A 15,866-nucleotide genomic window follows, 5' to 3' on the forward strand; every position below is an offset into this window, starting at 1 on the left:
TTAGTCGTCCAATAAATGGGCTGACGTTTAGCGCTAGGGGATATTTGTTCGCAAGGATCCTAATATTTGGATGACACCTGTACCCACCCCCCTCATCCCAGCATGAGTATTGCCAACCCTCAGAATTCAGAAATCACGAGCCGGGGCCCCAAAGATCATGAGATTGAGTTCTCTGTATTTACCTTTGGGGGTCTGGTTTTTAAGCTTTTCTTTGCAACCATGAGGGCTCTTTTAGTTTAAATAGAGGCTGAGAGTCTCACATAATCCCAGGACTCCAGGAGCTGGGGCTTTAAAACACCAAATACTGTGAGACTCACAATAAAATCACTGCAATCCTGACTCAGCCTCCCACCAACCCCTCCTCCACCTGAGGAAACTGAACCAAAGGGCCACAACAGTTAACTCAAACTAGTACACTGGAGTTATTCCACCCAAGCTAGCCTAGCAGAGCCTACTGAGTGACTGGATTGGCTGCTGAGGAGCTACAGCTGCTGCATCCCCACACAGCTTTACTAGCTGGAGCATCGGCAGCAATCAAGGTTCCGTCTGTGGTGGGCCAACTAGTTTGAACTGAAAGCACCATGGAAATTGAGCTAGCCATTCTGGTGTGCGGCCAGAAGTTAGGTTAGAAGTCCAGCAAACACTGCAATGAAGAAAAGCCCCAAGTTTCTAGCTCTTTTGAAGAAAACCTTCCACAAATGAAGTGGGGGCAGTGACATCTGCCTGTCTGCAACCAGCCTGAACCATGAGCGCTGGGAGAGATGAGAATTGATCTGTTCTAATGTGCTCCTCCTAGTTTAGTAAAGATTATCCCCAGGGAGATCACTGTGCTATTAAAGACTCCGAGCCTGATCTAGGAAGCTTCCTTCATAGAATCATAGAATACTAGGGTTGGAAAAGACCTCAGGAGGCCATCTAGTCCAATCCCCTGCTCAAAGCAGGACCAATCCCCAACTAAATCATCCCAGCCAGGGCTTTGTCAAGCTGGGCCTTAAAAACCTCTAAGGATCAAGGGGATTACAGTGGATGAGAAGCCATTGTGTCAGGTGCAGCACAAACACAGAACAAAAGCTCTACACAGCCCCTTGTCTCCTTTTGTCACCCTCCTAGTGAAATAGTGTTTCCTAATATCCAAACTAGACCTCCCCGACTGCAACTTGAGACCATTGCTTCTTGTTCTGTCATCTGCCACCACTGAGAACAGCCTAGCTCCATCCTCTTTGCAACCCCCTTCAGGTAGCTGAAGGCTGCTATCAAATCCCCCCTCAATCTTCTCTTCTGCAGACTAAATAACCCCAGTTCCCTCAGCCCCTCCTCGTAAGTCATGTGCCCCAATTCCCTAATCATTTTCATTGCCCTCTGCTGGACTCTCGAATTTGTCCACATCCGTTCTGCAGTGGGAGGACCAAAACTGGATGCAATACTCCAGGTGTGGCCTCACCAGTGCTGAATAGAGGGGAATAATCACTTCCCTCGATCTGCTGGCAATGCTCCTACTAATGCAGCCCAATATGCCGTTGGCCTTCTTAGCAACAAGGGCACACTGCTGACTCCAGCTTCTCGTCTACTGTAATCCCCGGGCCCTTTTCTGCAGAACTGCTGCTTAGCCAGTCGGTCCCCAGCCTATAGCAGTGCACGGGATTCTTCCTTCCTTAGTGCAGAACTCTGCACGTGTCCTTGTTGAACCTCATCAGATTTCTTTGGCCCAATCCTCCAATTTGTCTAGGTCACTCTGGATCCTATCCCTACCCTCCAGTGTACCTACCTCTCCCCCCAGATTAGTGTCATCTGTGAATTTGCTGAGGGTGCAATTAATCCCATCATCCAGCTCATTAATAAAGATATTGAACAAAACCGGCCCCGGGACTGACCCCTGGGGCACTCTGCTTGATACCGGCTGCCAATAGACATCGAGCCATTGATTACTACCCATTGAGTCTAGCCAGCTTTCTAGCCACCTTATAGTCCATTCATCCAATCCATACTTCTTTAACTTGCTGGCAAGAATACTGTGGGAGACTGTATCAAAAGCTTTGCTAAAGTCAAGACATATCATATCCACCACTTTCCCCATATTCACAGAGCCAGTTATCTCATCATAGAAGGCACTCAGGTTGGTCAGGCACGACTTGCCCTTGGTGAATCCATATTGACTGTTCCTGATCACCTTCCTCTCCTCCAAGTGCTTCAAAATGGTTTCCTTGAGGACCTGCACCATGATTTTGCTGGGGAATGAAATGAAGCTGTAGTTCCCCGGGTTCTCTTTTTTCCCTTTTTTAAATATGGGCACTATATTTGCCTTCAGTGACATCCAAGATCTGGAAAGGATCCTCAGATTATTTAATCTATTAGTTTTATGACTGTGGGCCTGAGGAGCCCTAGGCAGAAGCCCGGAAGCCATTGTATCAGGTGCAGCACAAACACAGAACAAAAGCTCTACACAGCTCCTTGTCTCCTTTTGCTTCCTCCAGACACACAGTACGTCCTCCCCAGCTTATTGTACTTTGGAGTGATCTGCTCCTGGGAGAACTTCTTACCCCTTGAGTAAATGCTGCCAAAGGAAGACAAGAATGTGAGACTTTCCCCTGAGCTTCCGCAATGGTCACTGTGTTCCAAGCTAGACAGGCTTACAAAGAATGGCCCTGAGGTCCCTGTGGGTATGTCTACACTGCACACTAAACCTTGGCTCTGATTCAGGTTTGAGTCCAAGTTTCCCTTCAGTCTGACTCTGGTCAGCAAGCACTCGGGTCCCAGATCCTAGGACCCAGCTACAGGGGTGGGTCAGAGCCCAAGTTCAGCAATGACTCACTCCAAGCCCTGTCATTTTTGCAGTGTGGAGGCAGGTGAAGCTGCAGGCCCAAGTCAGAAGGTCTGTGTAGTGCCGTGTGGATGCATTGGCACAGCTGTGAGAGCCAGGCCCAGCAGTGTAAACCTGGGCTTGGAAACACAGAGTCCACAAGCATGGGTTTAAGTGTGTGCAGTGTAGACATACCCAACGAGGGAGCTGAGAGACAAATACTAATTGCTAGCTCTTTAGGACAGGGACTGGGTGACTGGAAAGTAGTAGGGGTACGTTATTAACTGTCTGTTAATTATTTAATATCAGCCTTAAATGCTGCGCTTTCCTGGCATCAAATAAATTTAAGTTTAAATACTTTCTGTTGTTTTCCACTAGGGGGCTCCCTAGGACACATCTTTCCTGTTGCGATTTTTCAGGCACTGAAATCAGCATGCACTAGCCGGCAGCCCTCACCAAGCTGGCTACCTTTAACAGAGGCAGGGATCAGCCTTTACTCCTGCTGCAGCTGAGTCCCCTAATCCAATTTCTGGCCTTTGGAAACATTACGAGGAATGGCTGCTGAGGTCTTTCTAATTGCCGTTGCAGAGGAGGAGAGCTGAGGGCGAAGCTGAGGTGTTGACCCAACACCTTGCTGAGGTCTTGGGTCAGATTCTCGGCTGGTGTAGATCGGTGTAGGGCTGATGAAGTCTGTTTACACCTGCTTGTGGCCTGGCCCTGTACGGTGGGGGGCACAAGAGATGAGGGAGATAAAAGCACAAGGAAACTTTCTCCCTTCCCTTGTGCACTAGAACCCAGCACAACCTGATTCTTGGACTCCCCACCTGCAAGGGTGGGAAGAGTCTCGCATGGACAGGATACACTCAAGACATGGGCAGGGAAGGGCACCTGGCCCTTTCCTCATTGCACTGACCAGCGGTGCTCGGCTGGTATGGGGTGGGGGGGAGGCATTGGTACAGTGCTATGGGAAAGGCGGGAGCAAGGCCTGCGCTGGCAACCACTCCCCCAGCATTCCCTGGAGCATTGTGACTGGTTCGGACACAGCACCCCCCTAGTGGACAAGCTAGATGGAGTTGTTACCCTACCCCCAGTCAGCTGGCAAGATAATGCCCCCTAGTGGAGAGCCGCTCCTTATTTGGTGTGGGCCATGGAGTACAGACACTTCTTGACCTTAGTTTTGACTAACATTACCCTAGCTGTAAGTCAAGCATCAGTGATTCTAGTACACTGTATTGCCAGGGCCAACCAATCAAAAACCATCATCATCATTGTTATTATATCATTGCAATAATGCCTGGGAACCCCAGTCATGGACCATGACCCCGTTGTGCTAGGTGCTGTACAAACACGGAACAAAGACAGTCTCTGCCCCAAAGAGTTAATAATCTAATCTAGTCAGCCCCAAAATACCTCGAGATTGGCTTAAAAATCACAAGTTTTTTAAAAAAAATACATTTGGGATTCTTATCCTTTGCCTTCTGGTTCCTGACCCTTTAGGGGGTCACATTTTCAAGCTCTTTTTTGTAACCAGGAGGGCTAGAAATTGACCTTTAAAAAAAGATTCTCATAATCCCATGCCTCCAGGAGCTGGGGATTTAAGAAATAAGAAAAAGGCTGAATATTGTGAAACTTGCACTGGGAAAGAGTCTAAAAGAAGCTAACAAATGCCACTTAAAAACTGCACAACCCCCCACCCCAAGGGGTAGCACTGGGGATTTCTTTCTAAATGAGTTAATTAGCATAAATGATTAAAGAAATGAATTCATTCTCTAAGTGGAGTTTTCCCTTGCAGAATAATGGCATGCTAGGAAACCTATAAATCCATACATAGCTTAAATAATAATAAATATATGGATTGGTTAATCATTCCCCCTTTGTAGCCTGTCCTGCCCAGAGATCACTGAGAGGCATTGGGGGTCTAGAGATTAGAGCAGGGAGGGAAAACCCAACAAGCAGAAAATGTGACATTAAAAAAATTAAAATAGTTCAGCTTTGATGGACCCCCCCCAATTTCAAAATAACCAAGAACTTTTCACCAAAATTTTCAGTTTTAAAAAAGCCCCCCTTTTTTAAAATTAAAATTAAATGTTTAGAACAAACTTCTACCAGCTCTACATAAGAGCTATGGCTGAGATTTTGGAACGTTACTTGCCCTCACCAGTAGACAACACAAAGAACGAGCCAGCTGAACTCTTTCTGCATGTGTTCAGAATGGGTGCCAGTTTTGGTTGGATGTATGCCTAGAGGTTTCATCACATGACCTAATCTTTAATACCTGGAGACTTCAGGGCAATCCTAGAGGGCTGGCCAGTCAGCATTACTGATCAAGACAGCTTTGCTCAACCAGCTATCTCTTCTGTTACTCACTGTGAATTGTTTGTTAAACAGGGAAGAGAGAATCATAGACCGATCATCTAGTCCACTCCCCTGTATTGAGGCAGGACAAGTATTATCTAGACTATCCGTGTCAGGTGTTTGTCAAATCAGTTCTTAAAAACCTCCAGCTCCAGGCTTATCTGTTCTGGCCTTTTCACTTCAAGAACCATTGGCTTCCAATGGACTGTCTCCCAAACGTTGAGCTGGTTTTTGATTATGAAGTCCATGTCTTCTGGATGTCCTAAAACCCACCAATAGTGGTTCTGATCCTTCTCCATCTTGATTTCTTAAAGCAAGTAGCATGGCTGTTTTGTAGGCATTATCTATACCTGACTTTGCAAGAGGATGTGGCCACTTCTCAGACACGTGGAAGTCTGCCCCTTCCGTAAGCTATCTGTGGATGATGCAATGCTCACCATTTACTGCCCAGTCTCTCTCATACACAAACACATCTGCAGAAGGTGCTTGAGAAGATAATGTACTTGGACTCCAATTGCATCTACGTTTTAGTAAGGGTGTAGGTTTCCCTTGTGGATTATGATCATTGTTGTGTTGGTCATAAGGACCTCTTGCTGGCGTTAAATTGGGGTCAATGGGTTCATATGGCCAAGATTTTCAAAAGCACTTTGGCCCAGTCCTCAAAGACATTTTGTTGCTAACTCCCATGTATTTCAATGAGAGCTAGGTGTCTAAATACCTTTAAGGATCTAGACCCTTGTGATGTTGGGTACTCCATGTTTGGGTGTCCAACCTGAGTCACTTTAAAGCGGTCTGAATCTCAGAGGTGGATGCTTCCCATTTCCTGGAAATCAAGACCCTTGGGTGGGTTTCAAGTCAGACACCCAAAATGACCAGTCACTTCTGAAAATCATGGGTTCTTCAAGTGATGGTCCCTATGTGTATTCCACACGTGTGTACACATGAGCGCAGAATGCAGAATGCCTTCAAAGCAGTGTCCATTGACTCGCACATGCTCAGTTGCTCTCCTCATTCTCCCAACTGAGAGGTCTCCAGTTTCTTCTTACCACATATGGCGTGAGTCGGCATCGTGTCCCTCTTCGCTATTGCAGAACCCGTAAAAATGTAATTGTAGCGAGTTTATATCTTAGCACAGGAATTCTAGTTAGTGTATAGTTTAGAAGTAGGGTAAAATACCACCCCCAGCCGGAGGGAAACCCTTCTGGTCCCAGGACTATGCCTAGGGTACTGGGCTTCAAGAACTGAATCGCCTGCCTTGCTCCTTCTCCATCAGCGACAAGCATCGCTAGTGCCTGTACTGTCTGGGTGAGGCACGTATCTTTGCTAAGTGCAGTATCTATAAATCCTTCTCACCCAGAACTAGAGAGGCCAATGAGCTCCATCTGAAAAAGTTCCTGATGGAAGAGGCTTTCTTGGGTTTTGGTCATATGCTAGATTTCCCAGAATCCTCTAATACCAGCTCTTGAAAATACTGATCCCACTGAACATGGATTATTGCTTTGATGCCAAAGGGGCATTGCTAGTTTGCCTGGAACTGCCCCTAGGGTATTCTGTCCTACCTAAAAGGCTAGAGTCAGCTGGTGGTAATGAACTACTAACTAGTTGCCATCACATAGGATTTGGTGTGTGGCATCCCTCTGGGTTTGGCCCTAACTCTCATGTTCTTCACATGATTCTTAGTAAGGCCATTTCTAAACACTGAGTAGGGACACATCCCTTAGGGGAATTCCAAAAGACATGTCTCTTAGCCAAGACTGTGGCAGACTCATCAATCTGTAGCTGCTCCTAGAGGGGGACAGAGTGCCATATCAAGCAGGTATGGGTTACACCACCACACCACTTGAGGCATCTGTGTGATGGGGATTCAACTTGAGGTACCTCTGAAAATTAGGTGTTAAGCGACTCAAGTAGGGGCCCCCCTTACAGGCATGCTGTACATATCGCCAACTTGAAAATGTGGACCTCAAATTTCCTATATAGGTAACTCACTTCTCAGGAAGTTTGGTATCTTAATAATTTTGTCAATGCCTGTATACTTATAGATTTGAAAGGCCAGAAGGAGCCATTATGACCCTAGTCTGACCTCCTGTGTAACACAAACTAGTGCATTTCACCCAGTGACTTCTGACGAGAGACCAGCAACTTGTGCTTGAACTAGAGCATCTCTTTCTGAAAGGCGTCTAATCTTGATTTAAAGACTGCAGGTGAGGGGAAATCTACCACATCCCTTAGCAAGTTGTTCCAGTGGTTAACTACCTTGCCTGTTAAAACCCGTTTACTATTTGCATCTTTATTTAACAAGGTAAACTCATTTTCCTGTGCTGACAGCTCCATCTCAACTGTTATTTTAATAATAAGTATGTCCTAAGTTGCTTCTCAGCAAAACACACCTGTAGAGTTGTAACTGTACCCTGTATTCATAGTGCATATTTGAGGTGATCTTGGCTATCTCTTTTAAGGTAGAAGTTGAGCTAAAGTATATTGTTCAGGTGATTTATCCTCAAACTGCAGCTCTAATTCAGTAAAGCACTTAAGAACATCCTTAAATCCATCCCTATTCAGAAACTCATTTAAGCAGGTGCTGAAGTGCCCTTCTTGAATGAGGGTGCTCATGGCCAGTCTTATTAAAATTCAGGTGTGACTTTCTCTGACTATTCAATACAGTTTCTTTAAAATATTACTAAATCATCAGTATGCTCCTATTTCTACTGGCCCACTGTCTGTTAGCCATATGTATCTATCATGCTTCTTTGTGAATTCTTAACTTTGGGGCTCTTCGCTTGTTTCTTCGTCGTTGCAGTTAGAAGCCCCCTCTCCCACATAGCCTTGAAAGGGGCGTGGCTTCTAGCCACAACTTAAAAGGGGAGGGGTCAGCTCCTAGAAAGAAGTCAGCGGCCCCTCCTGAATCAGAGCTGTAGTTCTAAAATAGCAGTGAGGGAAGGCAGCTGTCTTTCCCCCCTCAGCAACCCAGGGGGCAGGGTTTGCTGTGCACCTGCTAGGAGAGAGGCCCAGGTGCATCCGTCTGAAACCCACAGGTCTTAGGGGAGCTGCTAGAATCCAGGGGCATTGGTGCAGTCCCCGTGCTTCTACCCAGCTGCCAGCTGGCTTCTGGCTCCCACTTTGAGAAAATAGCTCTCACGGGGATCCATGCATCTAGGGCTTCTCTGAGCGCCAGCTGCCCCAGGGCCCTCACAGGGGGAGGGCACTGGAAAGGGGTGCTACACAAAGGGGAGAGAATCTGCTAGTGCTTGGCGCTCCCTGCCCTGCTCTCTCCCAACCCAGAAATCTTGAACTCCATGTGGGGGCACCGTGTCATGCCCCTTTATGCATCGTGGGCACAGGCTACCACCACGCGCAGGGACAAGAGGAGCACAAAGCTGACTGTTTCTAACTGTCCTTACTTGGGCAGAGCTCTCATTGGCATCAGTGGGAATTTGGCTCGGAGTCTGGATCCAACATATAACAAGGACAAAACTGCAGCGGGAGACAGCTGCATATGTACTATTAATTGGGTTACAGTGGCCCTGCAAGGCCCTGGGCTGCGATCAGATCCCCGCTGTTTTAGGTGCTGTACAGACACATAGTAAGAGGCAGTCTCTTCCCTGGGAGTCTACAGTCTAAATAGGAAAGACAAAGAAAGGGTGGGGAGGGGAAACCAAGGCAGAGAGGAGAAGTGACTTGCCCTGGTCACACAGCTAAATGAGGTATGGGTGTATCTCCATACACACAAATTACAGGGATCCATCCACTACACTTCTTCTCTCAGGGAAAAGTGTTCAACAGGGTGCTGCGTGCACAGCAAACTGCAGGATCTAGAAGCCATGGTCAGGTGCATGGCGCTGATTCAGCAGAGCCCTTATGGGTGCCTTGTGCCCTTTCAGAACATCAAGGAAGCCAGGAAATGAAAACTTAAGGTGGCATTACCCCTGTATAGGGAGAAAATCGTATAACACCACAATACCGGAGAAACAGGACATTCTTAAAGACTGCATTGTAATGCATACCCACATGTGTAATACCAAATCAATTGTACCTCTACGTTTCTTCACTGTTGTGGCCCTTACAGCAGACACGTAACATTACATTTGGCAGTTTTGCCTTGTAAGTAGAGCAGTGGCCAGGGGCAAGAGACCTGGGTGCTACTCTTGACTCTGCCATTGGCCTGATCGGGGACCTTGGGCAAGTCACATCATCACTCTGTGCCTCGGTTTCCCCATCTGTAAAGTGGGAATGAGGATACCAACACCATTTGTAAAGTGCTTTGAGATCCATGGATGAAAAGTGCTGCATTAGACCTAACTATTGTTACAATTAACATATCATTTTGCATGGACGTTCCCTGATTTTATTTTTTTAAAAGGAAAATAGTTATATTTATCTTTAAAAAGACATCTACAGCACCATCAAAACATTGCAAAATAAAAAGACGATCATAAACACACCCTATTAAAAGTCATATACATCCAACCAATCCAGAGTTGGGGGTGGGTCCAAGGACAAATGGAGAGGGAAGGTAATAGATATGGCAACAACATGCTCTCCTTTGGCCAAAGAAAAGGAAAAGGGGGCCAGAGTCTCAGCTGGCATTGGTATGGTAATTTACAGGCTGCTGAGGAAACAGCCCACAGTGGGTTTTTTTTTAAGTGAGGAGGTTTGAACTAGATCAGTTTTAGAGGGAAATAGCTTAATCTCTTGGGGACCAGCTACAAACTCAGCCAGTTGCTAAACTACTATGTGACCGTGAGGTCAATAAACAAAGGCAATGCGCCCTGAGCACAAAAACTTATGCACAGCACACTTATGCTGTGGTATCCCACCATTGAGGAAAAAAAACCCTGCCTCACTCGGAACAGACACACTTGGGAGCTATGCCAAGTTCTGCAGTCTGCCTCATGCACCCTCCCGGCAACTTCCCTCCACCGGGCCTGACGCGGCAAGCACCTCCCTGGACCAGGCCTCAGCATGTGTGACACGTTCACTGCATGAGTTCTTTGGTTGACGTCTGTGCTTGATGTTAAGCCTGACTTGGGGCCTAAGTCTGAAGAGCAAGGGAGAAAGCGCAGTCCGGTAGAGAAAGGACAACAGGGCCTGGAAGCTAGTAGACATGATTTATGAACTCCACTGAGTTCTGACACTGCGGCTGGGTCACAAACTTTCTGCAACACATTCTCCCCATCTGCAAATGTGGAGGTGTTAGTCCCTTCCTCAAAAGCAGCTGTGAGGCATAGTTCAGATATTTGGCAGCTGCTGAGAGACTCCAGAATGAAAGGGGATAGAAAGGGGCATAGTATTACGCAAACTTCAAGCAAACTGCAGAATGAAACTCAGCTGGCTTCGATTTCCCTGCCTAGGGATCACTTACATGGAGGAGAATGGGAGTCTGGGGAGGAGTCAGGGTTTGGTCTTACATCTAGAGTAGCTCTGAATTGCAGCCACCTCTGGGGCCTGGGGTGGTCTCTTACCAATGCATAGGCCAGGGGAGTGAAATATTGGCCCAATTTCTCTTTCAACCTGCAAAGCACATGCAGTAAGTACCCTTTGTAAAGCACTTTGAGATCCATGGATGATCCAAGTGGCCCATTGCTACGACATGCCACCGATGCTGTACCCAACATCCTGATCCATCCCGTTGGGGTGCAATATCCAAGATCAATGGGATCACGAAAGCCCCAGCATGATTCATACATGCAAAGGAGCAGAGCACAGGGTGAGCTGTTAGCATCAATCCTTCATTTCCTTGCCTCTGAGGGCTTCTCTGCACAGCATCACGGAGGACCACTACAGTAGACTTAATCAGTGCCAGTCTAGCTGCGACGGGGTAAGCAAACACTGGTGTCTTGTCTAAACTAGGGCTCTCACCAGCGGCGTTACAATGGTGGGACTCCAGTGGAGGGAGAGTTCCTGGGAAATGCTAGCAGAGAGCAGGCTTTGGTTTTCTGACTTGGGAGTGTAACTAATAAAGTGGAAGAGGCTGTGACCAGGTCACTGATCTCTCTGGGGAAAGGTGGGAGGTAGGAGATGCAAGAGTGGGGAATCTTTAGAACATTTAAACTTTTTCCTTTCCAGGTGCCTTGAGCCAAGCCATGCCTGAGCCATTGCTGTTAGAGCTCCCCTCCTCACAGCCCCCTAGGAGGGGTACAAAGAAATGTGGGGGGAGCTGCATCTGTGCATCACTACTTGCCCCCCCCCCACGTTTCTCCACCAGGAGGAAGCAGGGAGAAATCTGGGCACCCCTGATCCCCGGCAGCGCTCCCCTGCCAGCCGGGAGCAGTTTCTAACACTACACCTGCAGTGCACACCTCTGTGCTGCCACACGGTGCCCCCTTGACCCTGGCATCCCTGGGCAGTCACCCACACAGCCCACCCCTAAAGCTGGCCCAGACTGGAAGTCACATCCTAATGTCTAGTTCTTAAGTATCCAATGGATCTTCTGGAGAACTTTTCATTTGAAATGTTGCGACTGAAAACAAATATTCAAGTCTACTTTTGGAGAAGACCTTGAACCGCCCCCACTTAATGAGATTTACAACAAAAAACTACAACTAACTTTCCCTGAAGCCGTGCATAGCCCCACACAGTTTTTGCACATTGCCAGTGACTGCGACAGAAGCCGAAAGAAGTTCCAGCAAGCCGGCATTCATCAGAAACTGCAGACCATCTATTCTGTGCCAGTCACCATGCTGTCTTGTCTACTGAATGTGAACTTGCAAGAGAAATTCATTTAGTGAGGTCGTTTGTAATAGTGCAATGAAAAAGGGAAGAAAGGTAAAGTTGTAACGTGATAAGTCCGATCTATGCCATTTCAGAACTGAGATAGAATTTTCTTTCATTAATTAGTTTGTCTGTGTGGGACGTGTTGGGGGCCCAGATTATGAATTTTCTCTGGGCCCAGCAAAATGTTGTTTGGAGCTTGTATCCCAGCTGAGGTCAGAGAGAGATGCACTGTTGTCCAACCACCGGATGAGGCAGATGCGGTCCGTATAACTGGAGAACAGAGTTCCTTTGCAGATGGCATGCGTCATAGTTTCTCTCCTTTCTGAGAACGAGAAGATGCTTCCAAATACGCCGGAAAGGACCGATTTTTTAGACAGCACCAGAAAGTGCCACATTTCTCAAGAACGATAGCCAGGTATTCAGATCCCAGAGCCACAGAACTGGCCAAAGAATCCACATCTTGCCAGGCAAATTCAGCTCCAGAATCCCAGCTTTTGGGGTGAGGGTTGGGAGTCTAGCCCTTTTGATTGGGTTAAAATAACACACCCACTTTGTAACTAATGCAGTCCTGTCTGCCTGAGTCTGCAGTCAGCCGGAAAGGCCGGCTCTGAGAGGGGTGAACGACCCATTCATCTCAAAGGGGTTGAAGTTTGAAACTCAATGATGGCAGTTGCAGTGTCAACACTGTTAACTATTTAACTGGTGGTTATTTTAGCAGGCATATCTAACTAATGTGCTAACCCCAAGCTGCCTGCCACACTTCCCCATGTCAAATGCCAAAACCTCAACTTGCCCCTTAACCAGCTGCCACTCCCTTCAGCTCCCCCCTGATAGCATCTACACTTATGTATTTTCAACACAATACTCGGCAGCACACTAAAAATTACACATTTGGGGGCAGTATCAAATTAATTACATTTAGTATCAAACTAAATATCCCAAGGAGTATTGCACTGAGTGTATTATTTATTTTCATATCTCAATCAACATCAACCTCTATTTCTTACTTTATCTGAACCTGCCACCAAATTGCCAGTCTGCTGAACAAGAGCACTGCAGAATCCAGGGATTTTGCCACTGAGTTTAGCTCTGGCTTGCCACAGGATATCTAGGGCCTTGGCTATAACTTTGTGTCCAAGAAAGACCCAGCATTAATGCAATGTTAAGGAAAATGGAGAAACCTGCTATTCAAAAGTCTAAAAATACAATGTTGAGGTTGCAAGTTAAAATGAATTCTGCTCCTTCATTTCATAGTTTTTTAAGGGCAGATGGGATCATTAGCTTATCTAGTCTGACCTTCTGCACAACACAGGCCATTAAACTGCACTCCTAGAATATCAGGGTTGGAAGGGACCTCAGGAGGTCATCTAGTCCAACCCCCTGCTCAGAGCAGGCCCAATCCCCCAGTTTTTTGCCCCAGATCCCTAAATGGCGCCTTCAAGGACTGAGCTCATAACCCTGGGTTTAGTTGGCCAATGCTCAAACCACTGAACTATCACTCCTCCTATATTAAGCTGAGCATTTTTAGTTAGACCAAAGCATTTCAGTCCTTAGGAAACTAAACCATATGCCAAAGGCAGAGAATGGGAGAGACCCAGGTGCCACTTGCAATGGCCAGTAATTAGTTAGGTGAGAGATGCCCAGATGATGCAAATTGGTGAACCATACCCCACTCTGCAGAGGAAGGTGAAACCCCTCCTCCCCCCAAGATCTCTGTCTATCTGACCTGGTGGAAAAATTCCTTCCTAGCCAGTAACATTGGAACAATTTGCGTAGTGGGGGTGCTGAAAGCCATTGAAGCAAACTGTAAACCCTGTATGTGATGGAAACCACTTCAAGCCAGGGGTGCAGCAGCATCCCTAGTTCCAATCTCCTGTTCCTCACCCCAAATCTGGAGACCCTGGACATGTGAACAAGGCACACCAGCCAGGCAAAGAAAAAGATTTTTTTGTACCACCTCTTGTTCTTATGTGTTAAATTATTGTGAGAGGTAGCAGGGCTGGGGGAATAAGCTGGGGCTCTGGATACCTAGGTTCTCATTTCAGCTCTGCCACTGGACAGCCATGTGAACTTGAGCAAGTCATTTCACCTTGCAGTGCCTTAGATTCCCTTCAAACCCATCCTCAGTCTTGTTTGTTTAGCTTTTAAGTTCTTCAGGGTTAGGATAGCCTGTCTGTTACTGGTACAGCTAGTCAGGAAATGGATTTTCTCTCCTATGACAAATTTGGAGATTTTGAAAAAAAAAGCTGTCCCAAACTGAAGCAAAAAGCCAAAAATTCAAAAAGCAGGGCAAAACTAAACAAAAAAAATGTTTTTGGGGGTCAATCAAAATATGTTGTTTCTAGAAATGTGAAATATTTCATTGCGAGGGGGATTTGTTTTTATTTTTATTATATAGATATATTTCTAAAATACAATGCAAGATGAAAAGACACTTTTCAATGAACCATCAAAACTTTTCAGTTCAAAAATGTCAAAATGGGATGTCCAACATTTTGAAAATTGCTTTTCCATTTTTAAAAACACAGTTGTCACCCCAATGCAATTTCATGAAACGTCACAAATTAGTTAAAATTTCATTTTCCAGTGGAAAACTGGAGGAACATTTGCTAATCAACTCTACTCTCTACAGGGTCTCAAATAATGGGACCCTGACATCCGTTGGAACATCTGGGCACTACTGTAACACAACTCGTGGAAATATGCCTCGTCTTTGCACTGTTATAAATGGTTGATCATCAAACTGTGATAATAATGCACATTTAAGATGGCTCTGAGAAGTACTCAAAAGCCAGGAAATGCCGGGGTTAAAGTTGCCTGTGCATATTTAAATGCCAGTCTTCAGTGTATATAAACAATAGTCTTTAACTAAGAGATCCCCTATGGCGTCTCAAATAATAGATAATGTAACATATTATTAAGGACTGTAACGTAGGATAACGTTGGATAAACATGTTTAATATCTTGTAATATATTAATATCTTATTTTTTTCTGAGTTCATTATCTTAATGTTACAGGATATCTGGACTAACTTGGTTTTTTTAAAAAAGTTGGGGTTATTTTTATGTATTTATTTGTGTGCAAAGCATGACGTTAAATAATGGTGTGAACACTGTGCATCCAAAATCCAGTGCTTTCCCTCTTTGGATGAAGACACAGTTATGCTTGACCAAATAATAACCCTATCAGTCCTGATAATAGCAGTATATATGATAATTTATTAAACTGTATCTTTAATATGAAGAGTTAGTCCAATATTTCTTTCTCAAGTAGCCTACCCCCAAGTTCTTTAGCGAAGTCCAAAATGTTCGGAGTACTTTGCAATACAAAATGAAATGACGATAATATTGCAAAACGGGTTCTTTAATTTCCTGAATCCATCTAACATTGATACTGATAACTTTCGAGGCAGGGTGTATTTCACATTAAGACGGTAATTCTAACCTGTCAAGTTGCAAACGGATTTTATTGTTTCAGTGTCTGACATAAAATGATATGTTTTCCCAAGAACTAATTATTTCATTGTATTAAACAATTATAGTATATTTTCAAGGTATTAAACCTTGCATGTTTTAGGTACAGCTGCCCTTAAAATGAATGGGAGATTTACTTAGCTCCAGATCAGGCAAAAACGGAATTCAGAGTTAAAATTTGGCTCCGCTTTGCTGTCCTGCATCTGAAATATGTTGCCTCAGTACTTTTTCCAGGGTGCTTTCCCTATCGATGATTATCAGGTACTGTTTGTACAGCTGAAGTAGGAAAACAAAATGCTACACACGTCTAGTTACGGTTTTTTTTGTTTAAATGTAAGATATACAGTATTAGTTGAAGAATAGCGCGACCTCCAAATTAAAGGGTGAAATTCCAGCCCTACTGAAGTTAATGGGAGTTTGCCCTCGATTTCAAGGGAGCTCGGGTTTCCCCCAAAGATTTTATCCTAGTGCATACACTGGGATGCTAAGATTGCACATTCCAACTTAACTTGAGCATTTCCCGGTT

This window comes from Lepidochelys kempii, chromosome 8, assembly GCF_965140285.1.
Source record: "Lepidochelys kempii isolate rLepKem1 chromosome 8, rLepKem1.hap1, whole genome shotgun sequence".
Lineage (NCBI taxonomy): Eukaryota > Metazoa > Chordata > Testudines > Cheloniidae > Lepidochelys > Lepidochelys kempii.